General features: G+C 38.8%; 1 long non-coding RNA gene across 3 annotated transcripts in view; it reads left to right on the forward strand.

Annotated features, from left to right (window-relative positions):
- The first annotated feature begins 589 nt into the window (after nt 1–589).
- Nucleotides 590–23,475, forward strand: part of LOC132247784 (uncharacterized) — a 186,690-nt gene continuing 163,804 nt past the window's right edge. For all 3 annotated transcript variants that reach the window (XR_009459219.1, XR_009459217.1, XR_009459218.1), the window contains exon 1: nt 590–663. This is a non-coding gene — a long non-coding RNA (uncharacterized LOC132247784). The remainder of the gene's footprint in view (nt 664–23,475) is intronic.

Raw genomic sequence — 23,475 nt, forward strand, 5'->3', positions numbered from 1 at the left:
CCCCCCCCCCCCCAGTTAAATAGTTACACTTCTATTTACTTCAACAGAGACATTACTTTTCATCAAAACACAATCTGGCCCATAATTTAAAGGGAGAAAACAGATTACATATTTAACCTAGTCAGTGAATCTGCTTCTATCTGTAATTGACTAAAACCCACTGTTTGTGTTGAATGTGTTGTTTGAAATTGTCTATTATATCTTGATTGCTGCTAGATACTGCAAGGCTGATAATTTCCTCAACTTGAAGAGGCTAACTTTTAGTCCGAATGTTATTGTTTAGTAAATACAGTAAGTACAATCTCAGTCTGCTTTTTGTATGTCTCCTGAATCGGTAACTTCTAGTTCAGTCTTTGAACTGCTCTTGAAAATTCTGGACTGGCCATTTTCCCTCTATAGCAGCTAGTCATAAAATCTCTGGCTCACCCCATGTAGACACATTTCATTGTAATAAAAAATTCTTCAGTGACATGACAAGCTATACAAGTTTTGCTAACATCATACATAAAAAAGAGATCTTAACTCTCAGGTCTGTCATAGGTAAATACAATATATCAAACATATGTCCTGAATAGACTCTAGTAGAGTTGTAACACTTGGAGTTCATGTATCATTGTGGCGGTGTTTTTCTGATCCAATGGCAGATTCCTCAGTAGCATGATGGTAAGCCATTTTTTTCTATCCTCCTGTGTTTACAAAAAAAATTTCTCAACATTTTTGTTATAGGTAAGCCTTTTATTTTTAATTTCTGTTTAGAAAAGTATTTCTTAGATTTGCACCCTGTTTGGCTTATTTATATAGGATGTGTCTCTCTCCATTTCAAATTCTACTCTATTACAATGGTCACTTAGTAATTTCTTTCTGGTTCTGCACTGTGCTTTGCCTCTTCTGATTTTCCAGTCATTTGATTTAAAATATTTGAAAGATTACCATAAAGAAAATGGAGAACATTGTTCTCCCTTGCTACAGAGAGCAGGAGATGGGGCCAGGGCTTTAAATGATAGCATTGCAAATTTAGATCAAATCTCAGAGAAAAGTTGCTAACTGTAAGAACACTAAGACAATAAAACAAACAGCCTAGGGAAGTTGTAGAATTGTCTTTGCTAGAGGTTTTTAGGAAGAGGCTGGATAGGCATCTCTTGGAGATAATTGAGGAATAGTAAATCCTGCAGGGACTGGATTAAATGAACCTTGAGGTCACTTCCTAGATCTACAATTCTTTATTTTCTGAGGGTCTATTTAAGATTGGCATACTTTAATGTGGTGAAAAAAAATCTATTAGTGTGAAGATTCTAGGTAAGGATCTTCAGCTAACTAACTTGTTAGGTTTTTAATGTATTTTCCTGGTGATTGATATATTGTTGTAAGTCTGTAACTTGGGCTTGATCCACAGAGGGACCCAGACACCCACTGGACACCAAACTCCTGATACAAAGTGTGAGGAGAGTTCAGTGACTGACAATAAGCTTCACAGAAACCAGCACAATGAGTTTGGAGCTACCAAAGGTACTCCAAATAAGGCATACTGAGGAGAGGGGCAAGGCCTTAAGCACCTGTCCTCAAAGGTGGATACCTATCTCTGCTCTGGGTACAGGTTTCCTTGCTTTATGCAGTACATGTGTTCCTGGAAAATGGTGCATAACTTGAATTTACATAAAGGGAACCCACTTTAAAATGTAACCAATAGGGATATATTCCAAGACCTCAACTGTACTGACCCCCAGACCCATTTCTACCACTTTTACAAGACAATTTTAGTACTCTCCAACAGCCGACAGTACACACAATACAGGGCACTATCATAATGGGAATGGCAACTACAGAAACATGTGTTGCAGACAATGAGCGAGGAGCACAGATGCACACAGGAGACTATATTTTGGTGCACGTCACTCCCACAATGCACTGCACAAAGCAGCTGACTGCAGGCTTCTACCACACCAATTGCATAAGAGTGAATTTACCTTGCATATAATACATTTTTAGTATAGAAACGGTCATCACATAAGAGCATATTAATACATACGGAACCTGAATAAAGCGAGGGAAACCTGTTCATTGGTGGAATTTTCTTCTGGAGTGGTGGTGGTGGGGATATGCAAGCACATACACACACAACCCCCAATGCCAAATAGCTCAGATAAATGCTCAGATAGGAGACCTGTCTTTAAATCCTTACCCCACTCATTTGGAGCAGTGACTTATACTCCCAAAGGATTCCCCAGTCACCAGGCTTTTGGATACTCTGTATGGAGACTTTCTTAAGTTCTTCTCTTGGATTTATTGCACTTTGCATAAATAATTGACTCTTAATTAGAACAGGGACTTGCAACCTGACTTTCAAACTTCTGAGGTAAGTTTCTTAGCCTCTACAGAGCCATTCTCTCTCCAGCCCGATGTATATTATTTATGCAAAGTAGATAAGCGTCAACAGGCAGACCATCTTCAGAATGCCCAAGAGCCTCATGGTTAGGATTTTTTCTAGGGTTTGATCTAAATTGACAGACTTGGGATTCAAACCAGGGTATACCACTGTAGAGAAGGATGATCTACCTAGCTGGTAAGCCGGGGATAGACGTGCAGTAAGTGGTATCCCCTATTGCAGGGGTGGGCAAAATGTGGCCCGTGGGCCGCATGCAACCTGCCAGGCCATTCTATCTGGCTCGTGGGGCCCTTACATATTTAGAAAATTAATATTTATCTGCCCCTGGCTGCCTGTCATGCGGCCCTCAATGGCTTGCCAAAACTTAGTAAGCGGCCCTCTGCTTGAAATAATTGCCCACCCCGGCCCTATTATCTTTTGTGCAGGTTGCATATGCTCTGATAGCCCCTAGCGGACTGGGCCCTGAGGGTCAGATGAGCAGAACACCTTGTTGGAGAATCTTGCTGGAGCTCCTGCATGAATTGAGCAGGAGCAGACTCCATTTCCCAGCAACCCCTGCCCACCTTGCTGCAGCTGATTTGCATGGTGACCGTTGGAGTGGTGGGGCTGTGACTGCTTGAAATCAGGGTTTCCATGTACAACAGCCCAAGTGGCACAGACAGTGTGTGTGGCTGGGTGGGGAGCTATACCGGGACCAGGGCTAGGCCTGGGATTTTACAGTAGTGGCAGCATGGTCCAGAGCTGGGGCAGAGCTGTGATCCACTGCCTGCATGCCCCTACCCAGGGTGTGCAGGCAGTGGACTGCAGGTCTGCCCCAGCTCTGGCTTGTGCTGTCACTGCTGCAAGATCCTGGCCCTAGAGCAGCTCCTCCCCCAGCTGTGTGCCCTGCCAGCACTGCTTAGGTTGGTGTTCATGGAAAACTTGGCACTGTGCTGTCATGGCCAGCTGCTCCTGGGTAGTCTCTATGGAAATCAGCCACAGCGAGGCAGGCAGGGGCTGCTGGGAGATGGAGTCTTGCCACTGGCCTGGTCCACCATTTTCCCCACCCCTGAACCAGAGCATCTTGGTGTTATCAAGACATTAACAGATTTGCACCTAAATGTTAGACCTTAGTATTCAGAGAGATCTTTATTTGCCCAAGTCCCTTTGTGGTTTTTGGGAAAAAGTGACTGAAGGAAAACTTAAGTGGAATTAAGGCATCAAAGGTTCAAATCAGCATTAACACCACTTCATGAACTTAACTTCATCCACTTTACTTAACTAGGTGCCTAGAGGTCTCCACCAACTCAAGCTCAATTGAGATCCAGAACTAAGGGTTTTTCTTCTTAGCCAGTCAAAGGGACTAATTTGGTAGCTGTTCTCAGAGCACATCTTACACATTCACAGAATCAGGTGGCAGGAGAACCCACATTTTAAATAATATCCTAATGGTTAGAAAAGCATGCTTCCAGGAAGTTAGAGACATAGCTCAGTGCTCTCCTCACCCTGAGGAAGTGCAAATCTAAATCTCTCTCCTTCCAGGAGAGTGCCTGAACCAGTGGCTAGGCTGAGATGGGAGGCACTCTTCATCCATCACCCAAATTGGGCAACTATGCCAAAGGAGCTGAGTAGGAAGGGCTATAATAAAACATGTATTAAGCAATGATGTTTAGAATTTGCCTTGTAGTAAAGAAAACGTTCATAGGAACAGCCACACTGGATCCTTCATGAGGCATCCAGTATCCAGCCACCAACAATAGCCACTATTGGATGTTTCAGAGGAAGATGTAAAAGCTCCATCATGGAGAATTGCAAAAAGTTTCTTCTCTAGTCCCTAACTGGTGGACATTATCACACAAGTTTTATCCCATTTAATGTAACATTGATGGATGGCCTCATTATATAAGCAGCCAGTCCTTTTTGAATCATAATATCTTGGCCTCAGTGGTATCTGTGACAATGAATCAATAGGTTAATCATGCCTTTTGTAATAAACTATTTCTTTATAGCAGCTTAAATGTGCTGTTTTCAGTTTAACTCAGCGTTCCATTGGTCTTATGATATGAGAGCTGTACCCGGGTTGAGGATTGCTACTCTAGAGGCTATGGAGATCACAGTCCTTTTGTGCTTCTTCCTAGAAAGAGCACTGGTAAATTTTCCAGCCTTCTCTCTGGATTCTGGGTGGTGTCAATCTTTGCCTGCCTCTTTAGGTCTTACTTATAGAAATCTCCACTACGCAATTTTTTCCTTTGCCATCATTTCCCAACACTCTTCCTTACCATTATGGAGACAGCCATTACCATTCATACATTTCTAACCTTCCTAATCCTTACATCCATGTTTTCCATGAGACAGAACTTTTTTCACCACGGAACTGTGAAACTCATTTTAAATTGAAATGAAGCCAACTCACCCCAATAACAGATTTTGATATGATATTATCAAACTTTGTTTTTCCTCTATTTCCAGCCTTCAGGGCTTGGATAATTGTGGAAAGTATGATGATTTCTATTTGATGTCATTGTATGACAAAGATTTTTAAAAAGAGGATGGGAGAACACCAGCTTATAAATATTTCTAGATAGATATGATTATTTTTGCTCTATTTAAGAGCATGACACTCCTGTTGCAAGAAAAAAATTATGATCATATTAATAGCTGATGGCTGAAATTGTGTAATACATATGGTAGGATCAACCCTTACACTGAGGCTTTGACAAGTGGATGGGATAAGTACAGAACAGAGGGCTGGAATCTGACTGAGATGATACACTGGTTTTACATCTGCATAAAGACATTTCAGTATAGTTTTTGTATTTGTTAAGAGTGATGTTCATTGTATTACAGGTAACGGTTTATAAAAGTGTCCATTTCGAATGAATTTTTCAGAGATCTATAATAGCTATAAAAGATGTTTATTCTATTAAAACTCAAACTACAAAGCCCCTGCCCACAAATTATATATTTGTAATTAAATGTTGTAGAAGTCCATTCAGGGATTTTTAAATTATTAGAAAGTGTCATTTTTTTTCTTTTTTCTGTGATCTCCTATAATTGAACATGTCCCAGCTCTTAGATGATGATGTCTACAAACAATTTCCAGAAAATTTTGAGAGAAATGAAAATTATCCCACCTTTCTTTTTCGTTTAGAAGTGCACTTATGCAGATATGCCCTTTTATTTGTTGAGGAATCCTCCCCACTCCTATAGATTTCTCAGGGTAAAGATCAGCTAAGAGGTACACTCCAAACTTAGATTTGTGTGACTTAAGCTAGCTCCATGCATTGAGCTGAGCATAATCCCCTTCAGTGCATATATATGGCATCTGAGCAATTTGTGGGTTTAAAAGTCCCTCAGAGCTCATTGACATGATGGCTCATAACAGCTCCAAGACAGTTATCACAGCCAATAAGGTAAATAACATTCATTAAACATTTTTCACTAAATATGTAAATTTCTTTCATCCACCATAGACCAGAAAAAATGACCAGCACCCTGTCCTGGGTTAAGTACTATCCTTAAGCTTCCATAAGATTTTGAAACATATGTAAAATCTATGTGCACACATGTACCGGTACACATATGCACATGCCATACTCCATGTTATAGAGATAGTCTGATAAACTGAAATAAGACACGAACAAGGTAGAAAACAGAGTAGCTTTCCCAAGCTAACAAAAAAATTACAGTATGCAGATTTTCGGTGAAAAAGGTTGCCTCTTTGCAGTTTATATAAATATGATTTACACTAAGATGAGAGTTTTCATATACCTCTTATTATTAGTGGGGGATCTCTGAACCTGCTGATATAAGAGGAGCATATAGTACAAAAATATTTTATACTATATAATGTGCAATACATAGGAACAAGGAATAATTTAAGGAAGGAAATTCATTTAATGGATTTTCAGTGTGGAAGGGACGCATTTTCAGCTAGCCTCAAAATCTGTGCAAGGACCGTGTATACAGAGGTTGTATGTGTGGTTGCCATGCTGAAATGCACACACAGCTGTCACTGTGTGCCTACTGTCATCACACTCGTGTGATCAAAACTTAAACAACATGCAGAATAACTTGTCCTGAATTTTTGTTAGGAACATGCATTTTGTTTAAGTTGCTAAAAGTTACTGCAAAAGAATGTTGTGAAAATCAATATTTTGTATGGGGGAAGGGGTGGAGACTGAGTGGATTTATGGCATTCAGTAGCCTTAGTTATATCTAGTTTTATGACAAATTTGCCAGCCAGATAATACTATGGGGGGAGCACAGAAAAAAAAAAATGCAAAACTGCAAGCTGCTGCTGCTGCTGTTGCTGCTGCGGAGTGATCACAGTTTGCTAAAGGCTTTGCTCAGAGGATCTCGCTGCTTCTTTCCTAGACAAGCTTTGCTACTTTGCTAAATCAGATGGTGATTAGATATACACGGAAAGCATAAATCTAATCATATTTCTGGACACTCAGAAAAGTAGCAGCAGCAGCAGGACAGGTAAGCAAAGGGGTGATGAAGGAGGCATGAAATCCAAGCGACAAAGAAACAAACCCCGCTGGAAGAAGCATCTGCTTTTCAAAAGCACCGTTTACCACACACACAATCCAGAGAAGAAGAAATAACTTGCAGGGGCTGTTCAGCAACGTGTTTCCCTCTACTAGCAAAACAGGTCTCCTTGTGGATTTGCCAAAGCTGATTAAAACCCTAAACTTCCCCCCGCAGTGGGGCTTCTTTCAAGATAACATATAATGTTAAACACTTTGAAGTGATAAGCTTCATTTTCCATTCACAAAATTTCTTCTAGCTTATACATGTATGGGCTATACATTAAACTGCATAATACATTAATGTGTATATTTAATGTGTGTTCAACCACCTCCATGTCAGGTATGATAGTAAATAGATATCTATATATGTATATTTACAGCATATGATATCTTTAATGTGTGCATGTGCATATGTATTAGATATGTATATATCTGTCTCATATGAAGTCTGTATTTTTATGTATCTGCTTGTGTATGTATATGGCTTTCTACAATTGTACTAAGTTCATGTATTTTATAGTGTTTGTTTATGAGAATAGTGTGAGCAAAGGGACAGAATTTTATTTGGGATAAATCTAGTTTTTCAGATTGAATGAATATATATATCAATATATATATTTGCTATATATATATATATATATTTGCTATATATATATATATATATATAGCATATATATATTGATATATATAATATTAAATCATCTAGGTTTTTGGAAGTCTAAGTCCTATTTTCAGAAGTGGCTTAGGAACCAAAGTCCTATTGACTTCCAATGAAAGTTAAGCTCTTGAGTGTTTAAGTGGTGTTGGAAAATGGGACTTCTAAATAGCCATCTAAATCTTTTAAGCGCTTAATTTTTTCTTACAGTCTCTTGAGTTTTAATGATCTGGGTTTTTGGTGTGTCCAAACTATGCATCTTTAGTGGTCATGTTAACATAGATTCTATGCTAGATGAGTGAAAAAGCCGTATTCAATAAACTTGATTCAAATGTGAATTCATTAATTCAATTCAGTTCTCATGTAACTGCAGGATATATATATTATAAATTGAACTATTTGCCTATGTTTTAAAGTGCTTTGTGATCAGTTCATTATAAAATATTATTGAAGTGCTAGATATTATTAAAATGCATGTACATGTGCACAAAGGAAGAATGCAAAACACATGATGGTGTGGTGTGGTGTGGTATAATTATCCACTTGGGTCACAACCCACAGGTTATACATATCATCCCAAACAAATGCCAGTGAAGAAAGGCATAACCAGGCAGCTGGGTGCCCCAGGCAGCTGAAGTGTATGCAACAGCAGCATCACAATTGACCTGGAGGCCTATAAATATTTGCACCCTTGAATAATTTTATTCCTGTGAAGAGTCTCACTGAATTTGGCTCTATACAGTATCTGAAGCAAAATAGAGGAGTATAACTCATCACAGTAAAAAACACTAAAATTAAGTGATTTTTTTTTCTGTGAATCATACAGTCACAATTTTATGGTGTAAAAATTTCAGGATTTTCCAAGGAACTTGTGTAATTTGTGGGAGTCAGATCTCTTCTTCATGTCTGTGAAGCTACCATTTCTAATCGTAAGCATTTGTGCAACAGCAAACTTTAAGGCTGTCACTGGCCCTGGGCCTGCTCTATCTTGGACCTTGGACCAGAGTAATTTGGAGAGGTGAGAGTGATTCCATATTAACCCTCAACCCTAAAAATTTGTAAGCCTTTGAGGAACCCGAGTCGCATTGTTTCTGACTGAATGGCCACTGAGGTCAAAAGGAGTGCCACTGAGTGTTGAGTCAGTCTCAGTGAACTTGTTGTAAGACTAGTTGTGTCTACTGAGTTATTTCCAAGTATATATATCTGCAGAATTAGGACCATAGTAGGAACAAAAGAAACATTTATCTAGTAGGATTTTTAAAAAATAGCAGCTGTTTGACATTTCTCAGAGGTTAGGAATCTTAGAAGTAACTTACTGCAGAGGAAGAAGAGAGGTAGAGAATACAGGTGAACATATCTAAAGGGCATGAAAATCCAGTTTGTCACAGGGCTCTGTCATTTCTCGTGTGCTTATCACTTCCCCCCTGCCCCCCATGTCATACACAAGTATGCACATGTGTATGAGTATATAGTGTGTATGGGCATACATTAAGATGTGCATGCACACAGACTGTATGTACTGACCTGGTAATGTGTTTTACATATCATGTGCTTGATATTTCATGGTTAGATCTGGCTTTTACAGACACAGCATGCCTGCTAGAGACAAAATTCTTCTTGAGGTCTTCTGCTATTTCTGCAATAGATGCAACATGTTCTCTTAACCCTGTGCTCAGCTGGCTTTGGCAGCCTGAGTATAGAGAACAACACATGTGCTCTTGAATAGGTTAGATGTGGTAGGGCCCTGCACAAAAGAACAAGGAAGAAGTTTCTTGCAGCCATGTCTTCCTTTCTTCTGTGCATACCCAAGACTGGTTGCAATCCAACCTGCTGTGCTTATACATAGTGTTACATACGTAGGCTGGAGGAGGAGGATGTCTGATCTGCTGCTTCTCTTCATGAAACAGAGAAAATACTGATGCTGCAAAGAGAATCGATGTGTTGAAAACCTGAGGCCCAGATTCCTAGCTGCTGTAAACTGGTGAAGCTCCATTGATTTCAGTTCAACTCCAGTTGAAGACAGTAGAAGGCTGGTGATGATTACCAGGGACCCTGGTTTTCTCTGATTAAAAAAAAAAATCCCCAAGTTTCAGATTTAAAAAAGTAACCCCAAATCCAGTTTTTTTCATGATTAAAATGAAACGCCACTAAGACATAGACATAGATAGTGGCGTTTCATTTTAATCAATTGTGGGTTACTTTCTTTAATCTGAAAATTGGAGATTTTTTTTTTTTTTTATCGGAGAAAATCATCAGGGATCCTGGTTATGGTGCAGAAAAGCCTGTCACCAGATCATAGTGGTTTTGTCCTAACTTTTCAAAAGGGCATGGGGTTCAGAAGACGTATTGTGGACTGTTAATGAGTTTCCAAAAAGACGCAACACGTTAGTGAGAGGCGTAACTACTAACCTGCTGTTTTGTGCTGCCCACTGTCACTAATGAGTGCCTCCTGCCTCTCATCCAGCGTGCTGAGTAAGCACCACCTGGCTGCCGCTGCCGCTCCTGCAGCAAGGGAGAAAGTCTTCCAAGTCTTGTGTAGACTCAGGAGAAAGAGGTGGAGGAGGCTCAGGCTGGTGGTGTGCGCTCTCCAAGTGCCTATTAAATGATAATTAGAGAGGTCCTGGCCTGCTTTAATAACAGGCTTACTCTTTGTTCAGCTCATTCATGATAAAAGGCGATGTCATAAGTCTGAAGTGAAGAAGTCTAAAAGGAGTTGGCTAAATAACAGATCTCGGCCTCTCTCACCCTCTTTGAGAAAAACAAAACACAACTACACCTCCTTGTATGTGTGTGCGTGCATGTCATTGTATCGTAACAGGACAGGATCCCTCAGGCAAAGCTGCCTCTCTTTAGTGATTTCAGGAAGCAGCTTTTGAAATCCTAATTGTAAACAACCACCTGAGCATTTTTCTAGAGTGAGTCACTTCTTGACTTCCCTTTCTACTGTCAAAGTTTAGAAAGCTAAGCTAAGCCTAGTTGTCCTTCCTTGGCAAGCCCTGTTGTAATGGGAAGAAAATCTGTCAACGTTTAAGAAGAGAAAGTCCCTGCTGGATCACAAACTTGAACTGCAATTCAAGTTGAATACCATGGCCAAACAGATAAATAAAAAATTAAAAATAATGACATGGATCAGTATCCTTGATGCATTCTTAAAAGTGCCAATAATTTCCATATACAAAGAATTTATTTTAGCCTGGAATTTCAGTGCAAAGTGATTCGAATAGGGTAAGTAGGGCCACTTTATTGCTGTTCAAAAATTCACATGCATTTATTCTGCTTAAAATTTGATATAGGGCATTTTTTGTATTCCCATTTATCGCTTGCCAAGAAATAATTAAGAATAGGAGCTAGAAGATTAATTTTAAATAAAAAATCTTCTCAAATGAAAATGTCAGGTCATAAAAATTCCTTTTAAATCATAACAGCATATAAATCTTTGAAATTAACCATGTAATTACAATGTCTATCAACTTTTACCTTGAGCTTTGAGCCTCTCTTTTTAATCTTCCATTCTTTTTTAATGAATAGCTATTTTGAAATTAAAAAGTACTGTTCATTACACATGCCCCACTATAATAGGGTTTTTATCATATTTGCTCTATTTAAAAATACTTGCTACTTTGTAATTATTCACACGCCGATCCCTTCCTATATTGAGTAGAAAATAAAAAATGAAATAGAAGTCAAAGGTGCTTTAGAGCTGAATGATTTACACAATTCATTAAGGACGGTGATTTTTCAGTTAGCATCAGATTAAATGGTTACTTACTCTCAAATAGCCCTTGGGGAGTTGAATTGCTGGGTAGCAAACAGATTAAAGTTTGCATTGAAAGAAAAATTGAATTCAGAGGTAATCAATAGCATAATAGGGGCAGTGAGTGGTGCCTGCTGCCTGAAATGAAATTACCATATTTTTAATCTTAATTTTCCACTCTGTTTATCTGACAGTGTGGATGTGCAATCCAAACAGATAATGAGAGAGTGGGATATTGACACTGCTGTCCTCTGGAGTGCTTGTTTTCAGTGATTAAATGCTGTGATCTGTGATTACTTTGTGCAGGGATGTCAGAGCTGCTGGCCAGAACTATGGGAGGGACACTAACTCAGCAGCTGTAGCTTTCTGGTCTCTCAGGTCCTAATGTCTGAAATTCATTTTCTACTGGCAATATTGGGGGAAAAATTACCTATTTATGTATATGCTTCTGCTGCACAAATTACAATAATTAATCCTATTATTATTGTTGTCCTGAATCAAAAACATTTAATTAGATCAATATGTAGTGCACCTTCACTATAAGTACTGTATTAATGAGCCAACAAACTTGCAAGTGATAGTAAAGCATGAGTTGTTATACAACGCATGTCTACCAAAGTTTGGAAGTAAAATGAATTATGTTTTTAGCAGAATTAGAAAGAGAATAGACAGTCTTTAAAACAGAGATATCCAGCAAAGCCAGTTGCCGTAGATATACAGAAATTTGGAATGTAAGTAATAGCTATTGTAAGCATAATGTCCATATTCTTTTAAAATGTAAATGTAACAATGAAGACATTAGCATTCAAAATATAAAAGGGCATTGGCACAAAACATGACTTCAAAAAATTATAAATGTTAATATTGCCAGTACAATTGGAACACAGAGATATATAATGAGGTGGTCTCATCCTGACAAATATAAAAGCTTTCTTGAGAAGAAGTTAAAAAAAGAATCTTTACATAGTTTTGGTAGAACTAGAAGACAATCCAGACTGCTAAGATGTTATTTAACCACAGAATGTGACAACTCATATAAAATATCCTCAGTGCCACTGTATTAACACAAATGCCTCATATGGTCAGCATCAGAACCTGGTTCTGCAAAGACAAACAATGGGAATATGGCAGGCGGACGAGTTCGTCACTTGTGTAAGTCTTGCAGGAATGGGTCCAGGAAACAATTTACAAAGGTCTGTAGCGTGCCTGTGTGCTTCCTGGATACACCTGAATGCACCTGTCCTTGGTGGCAGCTACCAACTACCTCCGGAGAATTGGCATCCATGTGTAATACAGTATTCGCCTTATACTATAATAATAATAATAGGTTTTTATTTTATCTAATAGCACCAATGAACCTTTCTAAAATGAATATATTAAAACTTATAACAACCGATTGAGGGAGGTAAGTATTGTTTCCTGTTTTATGATGTCATCCCATCTTACCAGCGGGGAAACCAGTGATAGAATTTCAAAGGTGCTGAGCTCCCACTGCTGCAATGGAAATCATTAGTTGATGACAACGACTGACTCCTACTTATATTAAAAGTTGAGGCACTCAAACAGGGTATAAGTGATCTTGTCAAGAGATTCCACAGCAGATTCAACAGTAAAACCAGGGTCTCCTGATTCCATTCATGCACCTAATTTAGGCTGTGTGTAGAGGAATACAAGACTATTCTTCATTAGTCTGTTATTCTTCATCAGAATATCCTCCTCAGTGCTCCTCTGTATTGTGTATGTGGGCATGCACTCACACACAAACACCTACCCCACATGCTCACACATAACTTAAACATGCCAAATAGTTAAATTCTTTCATGCTCGTGTACACTGAAAAATGGAGAGGAGAATGAGAAGGAAAAAATATGAATTCACAAGGCTAAACTTGGCAGTCCTTGAGTATGCTGGGACTTTGTCCTGTAGCAGTTATTTCTACAGGTTGGAGTAATCACACAAGGTATGAGCTAGTGGGCAGCTCATTTATACCTTAACAAGTGTAACAAATCTCTGGTCCTCCAGCTGAAGCTGATATATATATATATATTTATAATTTTATAATAATAGTTTGTTATATTTATTTTTTGCCCTCCTTGCCACACTCTAAAACACTGAAAGAGGAGGATAGTTGCTTGAATACTCAGGCAAAAGTAACCCAAACTGTCTTCCCAAAATAGAAGAGTGAAGACTCAGAAAACTGGGTAAATTAAACCACTGAACATTTTGTGACATCTCCACAGCACTCCTGTTGAGCGTTAAGTGGTAAAATAAGTGCTGCTTTTCTGGTTCATAAGCAATATAAAAAGAATTATTTAACCCTTGAGTATCCGCAGATATGTACTGAACTCACTGAAAAGCCTGAATGAGAAAAGAAAAAGGAATATCTGTAAATATAAAATCTATTTCAGATATCATGCTGTGATTTATAAAACAGGATTCTTTTTCCCCCTCCCCAAGTTTAAAAAAAAAACCCTTAGCAGAGGAAAGGTGCACGCTCATTGAAGTCAACAACACAAGTCCTCTTAACTTCAAAGGTTGCAGGAAGCATGAAGCAACATCCAGATTAGGACATAAACTCTCATGGGAGTACAGTATATCTCCATTTACTCAATACAACATAGAAGTGGTTAACCTATAAGTCTCAAATACAGCAATGATAATTTCATATACACTGGTAAAAACTAAAACTGAGTGAATCATTTGCAGTGAATGACTGATCTGATCAGCTGGTTGTCATTTTATTCATGGAAGAGCCATGATCCTGAAATTACCTTGCAATTATTAGATCTTACTGTAATGTTGTAACCTAGTGATTGATTGCTAATAGCTCTCTTCCAGTGTTTCCTATCTGGTATTTGAGTTGTGTTAATTAATTGTTATTAGTCATGTAAGTTATATGGTATTGTTTCTGTTTCTTGACTGGATTATCAGCAAATAGAAGCTGTGGTTGTGAACCACTAAAATCAACGGTGATGCTGCAGCTGTCACCGGGAGCTATGGCCACTGCAGTGGCAGCGCATGATGTGGGGTGCAGGGGTCACAGGGGTCGTAGGTGGAGGGTACATGTGGGGGGTGGGGCAGGAGGACAGGAGGGTACATGCATGGGGGTGGGAGGACATACACTATAGATGGCGGGGGGCGCTGGATAATTAAGAGGGGGTAGAAACTTAAAGGATTACTTCTCTCCCCCATTTTAAAATAATACTAATACTAATAGGTTTGAGCAGACCCATCCCGACCTGCCTGAATTGTGTGCTGTGAAGGAGGAGTGAAGGAGGGTACAAAAGAACACACAGTGGCACCTCCTGGCTAGAGGCCAGAACACAGCACTCCCTCGTGGCGAAGGGGATTAATTACAAGTCTTTGGAGTCTCTGGCTATTTGCATGAACAAAATCCACGGTTGGAGCAGCGTAACTGGAAAGCAACACAAATTAAAACATCTCTGAGTAGTGTTAGTTTAAGGTGCTAAATGGACTTTAAAGCGGCGGGGAATCCCAGGTTGTACAAACACAAACGCAGTTGCGTTGGTGTAAAAGGGAAATTTTGTTTCATCTACACGCGCCCAATGGCAGCAGGCTTGTGGTCAAATGCATCCTAGGACTGTGAAAGTATACAGTCCTGTTTAGTGGCTCACTCAGCTTAAGAAAATCTGAAACAAATACACCTGCCACATAAGTTGTTCTTTATGTGGTTCAAGGTCTAGAAGAGTTTGCTTTTAGCACTTATTGTGCTTGGTTTAAACCCTGATGTTGGCTCTAGAGGGATAATTGTACAAGCACTTCTGGCATGCGGGTAGTAATGCATATTCATTTAAAATACTTGAGCATATGCATATGCCCTTGAAATTTACTTTTTGCAAACTTTTGTATCAGTAATAGTCAAAGGTACAAAAATGCCTGGAAATGAACACAAAAGGGAGTACAAGTGTGGCTGTACCAAATCCAGTTAAGTGTATGATCAAATATGATATGTTTCATGAAATATTTTTGCAGTATTTGTCCACCTCTAATAAGAATACAGAACAAAATGGTTACATACTATAGTAATCTCATTCTTTCAATTGTTTTTTAAATGACACTATTTTTCTTATTAATTTCACACTTTCATACAGCATACTGACCTCCCCTCAGATTGGTCAGTATCTTCCTGAGGCATTTGTTTTGTCATTTTTTTTAATGTTTTCACTTGAGATTACTATACCTTTTGTATTTGCCATATCAAGAAATATAAAATATAGTCAATTTAATATTGGAAAGGTACCACATTTGATTTTATTCCTAAAATGTATGAACATGAGATACACACTTGATTCATGGAACATTAATCTATTCCATTTATTTAGTAAATTATTATAGATAAAGGTGGCATTACACAAAAAAAGTTCCAAAATTATAATGGCTTGCTGATGCTATTGAAGTTCAGAAGCTTTATTAGGGGCTATTAAAATAACTTATCTAGAACACCCAGAATTCTAGATCATTCAATTCCAGAACCTAGAATTGAAGCTATAAATGAACTTCAATTTGTTCTACACATAAATGCATAAATTTATTGCCACTTTGACAAATTATTCAGCATTCAGAAAATTATAAACTCATATATAAACTACACACAACCTTCTGTCCTCCTTTATAACACATACATCTATATTCATTATAAGTACTTGTATACTTGTAAGTTCTTCAAACTTTTTATCAGTACTTAAAATGCTGATCTTTAAACCTTGGAATATTGTTGATAACCACCCATTGAAATGGAAAGTGGCTAAAGGACTATTTCCTGTCTTGTCACTACCTCTATAGTCCAACTGAAAGTTGGGGTTTATAAGAACACAAAAGGTTTCTTCTGCCCATGTACCTGCAGTCACCACTTTAAGTATATTGAGCTTTAGGACACACAAAGAAAGGGGAGAAAATCCAAACCAATCTCTTTCCTTTCACTCTTTAAATCCTGACATGCTCCATCACCTTTTTAAAATAGTAAGCTGCCTGTCCCCAAAATGGAGAAAAGAAACAAAATCAAATGCAAAACAATGAAGGAAGGATAATCTGGTCTTTAAATAAGGAGACATGTTGCTTGGAGCTTAAAGCAGGGTAAAGTTTCACAGTGATGTCACCTTTTTCTGAGAATGTGACCCCCACAGGGGAGGTTAGGGGTAAACTATAAATTCCACTAATCCGTTGTATTTGTATATCTTTTAAATATGTGGTGTGTTTGGCTTGGTTGACTCCACCAACTGTCTGGCAGACTAGTGAGTCTTCACTTCAGGCATCAAATGGGAGGTATTCATTTAAAGTAAACGTCTGCTCTTTGCTTTCCTTATTGACATAAAGCTTACTGGTGCCTTTTCATTAAATATAACCATGTTTTTGTCTTATTTCAGACAAAACTCGGTTTTCACATGCAAAACCAGCAAAGCCATTGCTTTTTCTATGTGAAGAGATATCCTCCATACACATAGTCCCAACCTTGTTCTAAGTGAAAATTCATGCATGCAAGGCTAAATTTTTCTAAAACACATGTTCTAGTTCAAACAAGAATTAATTCAGAGAAGTTCTGTGTCCTGAGATTTAAAAGAGGTCAATCAAGATGGTTAAAACAGTCCTTTCTGGCCTTATGATCTTTGAATACCTGAAATGATGTACAATTTAGTTATAGGGTGCTGCCAACTTAGTTTAGGCCTAACATTTTGGGTTTGTGTTTTTGAAAAAAAGGAATTTTGACCAAATTTATTGAGTAGAAATATTTTAACAACTGTAATCATTTTAATGGATTATTTTGTTTGACATAATAAATACATCTGGATTACTGCGAACCCAAACAGGATATCTGAGAACCAAAAAGTAACACTTACTAGAAAACAAAAACAAAATTATCCAATCTATTTTCATTGTTTAGGTGAGAGTTGAAAAAAAAGCAGAATTAAAGATTAGTTTCTCCCTACCATACTGTGTATCACAGATGTGCTACATGTACCAGTATTTGGCTAGATGGAAGCTAAACTGTTAAAAATGTTCTGTCCCAATAGGTCTTTGTAAGGACAGAATCTTCAATGGCCTTTTCTCTGGCCTTACATATGCTTTCTATCCATCTTCATATCCATTCGGAAAGGTGCTACAAGGATGGTATTCTCAGCCCATTGCTTTGTGTCCCCCTACTTGATCTGTTTTCTCTTTTGTGTCACCCTAGCTACTTTTAAGGCCTTTCCCAGCCTATCTCTACCTTGCTGATCTATTCTGATTCAGAGAACTCAATACCCACCTCCAAATGACTAATGATCAAGGATCCTGGTTTTCTCTGATAAAAAAAATCTCCAATATTCATATTTTTCTGCAGTTTATATGAAACATCACTATATGTAGGTCTATATATTAGTGGTGTTTCATTTTAGTCATGGAAAAATTTGGATTTGGGGTTACTTTTTTAAATCTGAAAATTGGGGATTTTCTTAAAATCGGAGAAAACCTGGATCTCTGTTAATGATACCAGCTTCCTCCTTCTATATGTTAGATTTTCAAATAAGCACCTCTGTGCATTTTCTCCTCTTGCCTCTCTCACTTAGGAGGAGCTCCCTAAAGGTATCTGCAAAACTACCTCATTGTTTACCTTCAAATCCATCCTTGAACCTCTTGTTTTCCTGGACACCTGAAAAAAAAACCAAACAAACTTGACAATGGGTAGGTTGAAACCACGGCTTCTTACGCTGACCAAGATTCTCAGCATCTCCTTGTAGTCCTCTGTCTGTTATGTCTGTTAATCCCCTTTGGAGAAGGGATTGTCTTTTTGTTATATATTTGTACAGCATATGCAATGATGGGGTCCTGGTCCAAGACTGAGGCTCTTAGGGTCTTTGATAATTTAATATTAAAAATAATGTATTTGTCACAGCATGGTGTCCCTAGGGATGGCTGTGATGCCCCTAGGGCTCCGTGACTGTGCCAGCTTCGCCCTAAGGGCACATTCTACTCTCACTTGCCACATCTTGTTGGTATAAATAATAAATAGGGAGGCTACACACAAGTTTCTATATGGTTACAGTCCTGTTGAACCCTACTAAACCCTGTGGGTTCCTGAACCCTTTGTTGGGTTCTGCTCCAAGTTGGTGCCTCACAGGACACCCTAAGCTTTATGGGCTAGATGCGTGGCTCCAAAACTTTCCCTTTACCATGCCCCAGGCCTCACAGGTGGTATATAAATATTATATCCCTAATAAGGTCTTGGCCTAACTCAGCCTCCTGTGGTCACTGGGCTCTATGGCTCCTGTTGCTACACCCCTCTGGTCCTGGACTCTCTGCATCCCTCTAGCAGCACCCTCTCTGGCACTCTACAGAATAGTGTGCCCCAATGAGGCTCCACCTCACCTTAGCCTTATCCTGGTCCACCGGTGCAAAGAACAACATAAATAAAAGCCCCTGGGCTATAACATAATAATAACAATGAAGGCCACACTCTATCTCTTTAAGAAGACAAACTTCTCCCCAGGTATTGAGTGCCTCCTAGCACTGGGTATCTTATGAGCTCCTGGAGTCCCATTAGTCTTACAAGCATCAGATCAGGCAGCAGTCAAAAGTCTCTGAGTAGTTCTTTCCTGCAAGAGCTCCTGCCAGAGAACTAACCCTAGCCAGCCCCAGACCTGTGGCTTATATGTGCCCAGGTCCCTGCCTCCTTCTGGTCAGCTGACTGGGTGCAGGTGCCAGCTAATTCCCTCATTAGCCTGCTGCCAAGGCAACTTTCAGTGGTGCAACTCTGTCTAGCTCCCAGTGCTCTATAGCTAGACTGCTTCTGCCCTTAAAGGAGCAGATACACCTTAGTCCCCTGCAACAATATTATTAGCAGATGGAACTCATAAGAATCTGAAAGGTGTTTAAGGAACTGGGATACATTAAGCATGTATTGTATTACACTGATCCAAGTTCAGCACCAACAGTACATGCTAACCTTGACTGTTGAGGTTGGAACCTGTCTTGTGCTATGCCTATGCCTACCTATTACAAAGAGACCATGATGCCAGTTGAGCCCTCTAGGAAATACTCATAAAAATAATGGCAACAAAATCTCATTAGCACTGTGAAATTAAGGATAATTTGAATTTAACCAAATAGTGAAATAAATGTTAGTCAGTGATTATAGACATTAACTGGCAGGAAAAACAGAATGGTTGCAGCAAAACGAAACAAGTTAAGAATCAAAAAGAGATTAATAGAACTATCAAACATGATTGCTCTCCATGAAGAACTCTGAGGACCTCAGATCTGAAGTGATCACCAGTTTCAACAAACACAAGCATACAAAAAGGAGAAGAACTTAACAATAAACTTTAGTTGTGGAGCAGCAGGCAACCTCTGCAGACCCTTTTTCTCTCTTAACTCACTCTCCTAAATGAGGGACCATCTTCAGTTCCAACTTCTGTAGTAGTCTAAATAAGGAAGTGTCTCTGAATTTATAACTTCTATCACTACATATTCCCTATTAACAATAACTACAAAAATAAATTAACACAAAATTCTGTTAATACTTATCTACATAGGAAAGCTTACTCGCATGTCACTCTGGCTGGAATCTTCACTTTCCTATTCCCCTTTTCTGCAGTTCCTTTAAGAACTCTCTGTGAGTCTTTCAGGAAGTTTCACATTCTTCTCACGTCAGCAAAGTATCAGATCCAGCTTCTGATTTGTTTTTTGGTGGGAAGCTTTTTCTCCAAGTCTTGATAAACTTTAGTCCTTATACTGGAATCTAATTGACTTTTACTTTTGGCAGCTGTGCTTCTACACATATCACAAAGCTCATTAGCACTGAGGCTACTTTCCTTTGTCTTCATGATGGTATTTGCATTTGTGTCCCTAGGTACATTTCTTCCCATAAGGACATGATCGCTCCTTGTGTTCTAGAGCAATTGATGTCTTCCTAACAAGTCCAGGTTTGGGCAGTGAAAGCCAAGAGGATCATCAGGAGGCACGAATCTTGTGTCTTCTTGTACTGCAAGCACATACTTAACTAGATTCAGCTTCTAACAAACAATCAGACCCAAAACTGGTGTCACCTCCTTAGATACCACAAAGAATGGAAGTTTGTATACTCTATTTTTATATTGGATGCTAGCAGTGCATCTCACTTTCACTGGTATGTTTGTCCCTGAATACACAGTTATTTTGATATTTGTTGGAATCATCTTTGGTGACCATTTAAAATTTCTATATTCATACTCTGGTAAAATATTAATGTGAACTTCAGTGTCCAGTTTAAATGAAACCATGGTTTCTTGCACTTCCACTGGCTACATCCAGTTCCTCTCATTGATTTTTCTTGATTCTACTATGAATACAAAAAATCTTCTGGTATGCTCTCAACTATATGCACTTGAGGTTTTGTGTTTGGGATCTGTAGCACCTGGCAAAACGATGCCTCTGGATACATTAAATAAGATCTTTCCAAATGCACAGACTTTTGGAGGCATGTTGCTTTCCATGCTTGCTGCATGCTATGCCTTTTGCCCTCTCTCTCTCAGCATTCTTCTTGTTAATGGAAAAATCTACTCTGTGAGATGGATTCTTACCAGTGGAAAATTCCACCCAATGAGGTGTCTTCTGACCACATTCTTTCATGTCTATTGCACGAACAACTCATTTTAGTGTATTCACCTCTGGAGTCTGGGCCTCCATAGTTTTGGCTGCCCTCCACATTTGGACAGTCTTTTCTAGGGGCAAGTCTCCCTTATGCAGTAGCCTTTTTTGTAATGTATTGTCTGTAATGCTGCAAATAATCCTCTCTCATCAGATATTCTGTCAAGTTCCTAAAAGCACAGTTGTTACTCAGTCTTTTTAGTTCAATAACATGCTGATCTATACTTTCTCCAGTTGTTTGTCTCTACATAAAAATCAGTGTCTTTCAAGGGTCTCACTTATTTTTTTTGGCTTGTAGTGCTCCTCATTTTTTGGACAGTATTACATTTACCTACATATTTTGGCTTCCTTTGATGATAAAGATGTTATAAACAGCTGGGGTTGCTCCCCACAATATGCAAAAAGATAAACACTTTGACATTGTCATTTTTTCTCTTCTGCCCCTGTAGCTGCTAGGTAACACTCAAACTTTTGCTTGTATACCCTCCAGTTCTATGCCATGTTGCCTGACAGCAGAAGGGTAGGTGGAGGTTGCAAAACTTCCATGACTAACTGTCCTTTTACTTCAACTATAACTCTGCAGGAAGATCACATACAGTGGCTCTTGTCCTTCCACATAGCTCCATTGCTCCTTTTGCTGTCAGATTCCAACTTCTATTTCAGTTTGAATGTCAAATTCTTTCAAGTTTTTTCTCATTTGCCACTTCTGATTCCATGTAGTAATCACCAGGTTCAGTAAACACAGGCATACATGAATGAAAAAAAAAACTAAGCAAGCTTTAATTGTGGAGCAGTAGGCAACTTTTGTAAACCCTTTGTCTCTCTATAAATCCTCAAATTGAGGAGCCATTCCCAATTCCCAATTTCTGTAGTCTTTTATGTAAGGGAGTTTCTCTAAATAATAATTTACATCACTATAAGGTGTATACTTCACAGGCAAGACCATCTTCAGGTTTTCTTTCAAGCTAAAAATTTGGGTTTTTTTTTTAATTTTTACCATGCTAAGGAAATTGCAAAACTGTCCCCCATTCCCTTTTAGGTTGATTTACATTCGTGTGATTTCTCTTCAGAATGGCTTCAGCATGTAAGGTAAAGAAAGCATTGTATCCTAAAGTATCCTAGGGAATACAAAGCAAAATGCTCTTGAGGGCATATGTTTCCAAAGTTTTTACTAATACACAAGAAATATACCATTCTTAAAATAGTTACTCTTGAAGAGTTTTGCATATGAAGACACACGTTTCAAACCAGATGTAAGTATTCAGCAGCGAGGCTGAGGTAGACATCACAGCACCTTTGTATTACAGTGACCAGAGTTGCTAAGTAAATCGATTGCTGCCTTTATACCACTGGCACTTTTTCAAGGTTCACCTTCTTTTCATCCTTGAAAGAAAAATGGCTCACAGTAACCAAACTGGTAGCTCCAGGATGCTGAACCACTAACCCCACTGCATGTGGAAGGAATGTTTGGCAGCAACATGCCTGTTGTTGCCTGGCAACTTAGCAGAGTTAAAGCTATAGCCTCTAAAGTAAGATCAAATATTTGAACACCTCTTAAGGATCAGCTCTACCTAAAGAACAGAAGACATAAACAGGAGCTAGCAGGACACCAACTAGCTGTTTTTCAAGGATTTCCAAAGAGTTTCCATCTCAGTGGCCAAACTGGATATTTGGGAAAATCTGTTCTAAGAAATAGTTAGAGGGTCACTGAGGTTCAAACAGTCCTGTTACAAACTGATATCCAGTGATGAGTTTGTAGGTATTTTTGCCTCTTTCCCAAGGCAGTAGCATCTGTGGAGGGCCTTTCAGGTCAGCTTCCCTATGGAAGAGAAATGAACAATACAGTCTGGTATATTCTAAGTGCAGCTTGTTTTATTTACACACAGAGACTCTATACACATGCACACAGTGATATCCAGTTCCCAGGGGCAAACCCTGTATCAAGAACTGACCCTTACAAAAACAATTTGGAACAGCACCATCTGGAGACACCTGCTGTGACATTATTTTCATATATTATGGTTTATTTCAATTTGATTTGAAAAAAGGGGGAGCATAAGAAAAACAATTAGATATAACTGCAGTAGCTGGAATTAGTGGTTACTAGCTTTTGCCAAGTGGTAGAAAGATAATTTTGTAAATCTCAGCCAGGCTATATAGCAGGGATCAGAGAAGAAAATAAAGATCAGTCTTTTGTGTAACATCTTCATTACAGAAAGCTCTATCCTGCAAGTTCTCAGTGCACCCATGTTGGCGGTGTTCCTTGAAAGGGAATAATTTTCAGAAAGCTGGGCATTCAGGCTTATTGCATATATTGAGGATCAGGGACACGAGGCTGACCTTGGAAAGTAATGCATACCAGCACCTGACATACAAACCAAATAGAGTTGTGGGTACTCAGTACCTCTCAGGATCAGTTCAGTGCACAGCACCAGTTCATATGCATTTTACCAGACTAAGACCATGCCTGGTCTGCATAGTAAAATGTTACTAGTTATCCTAGTTCATTCCCTGTGGGGACACATCTAGTCAGATATAATAATGGCTG

This window comes from Alligator mississippiensis, chromosome 1 (genome assembly GCF_030867095.1).
Source record: "Alligator mississippiensis isolate rAllMis1 chromosome 1, rAllMis1, whole genome shotgun sequence".
Taxonomy (NCBI): domain Eukaryota; kingdom Metazoa; phylum Chordata; order Crocodylia; family Alligatoridae; genus Alligator; species Alligator mississippiensis.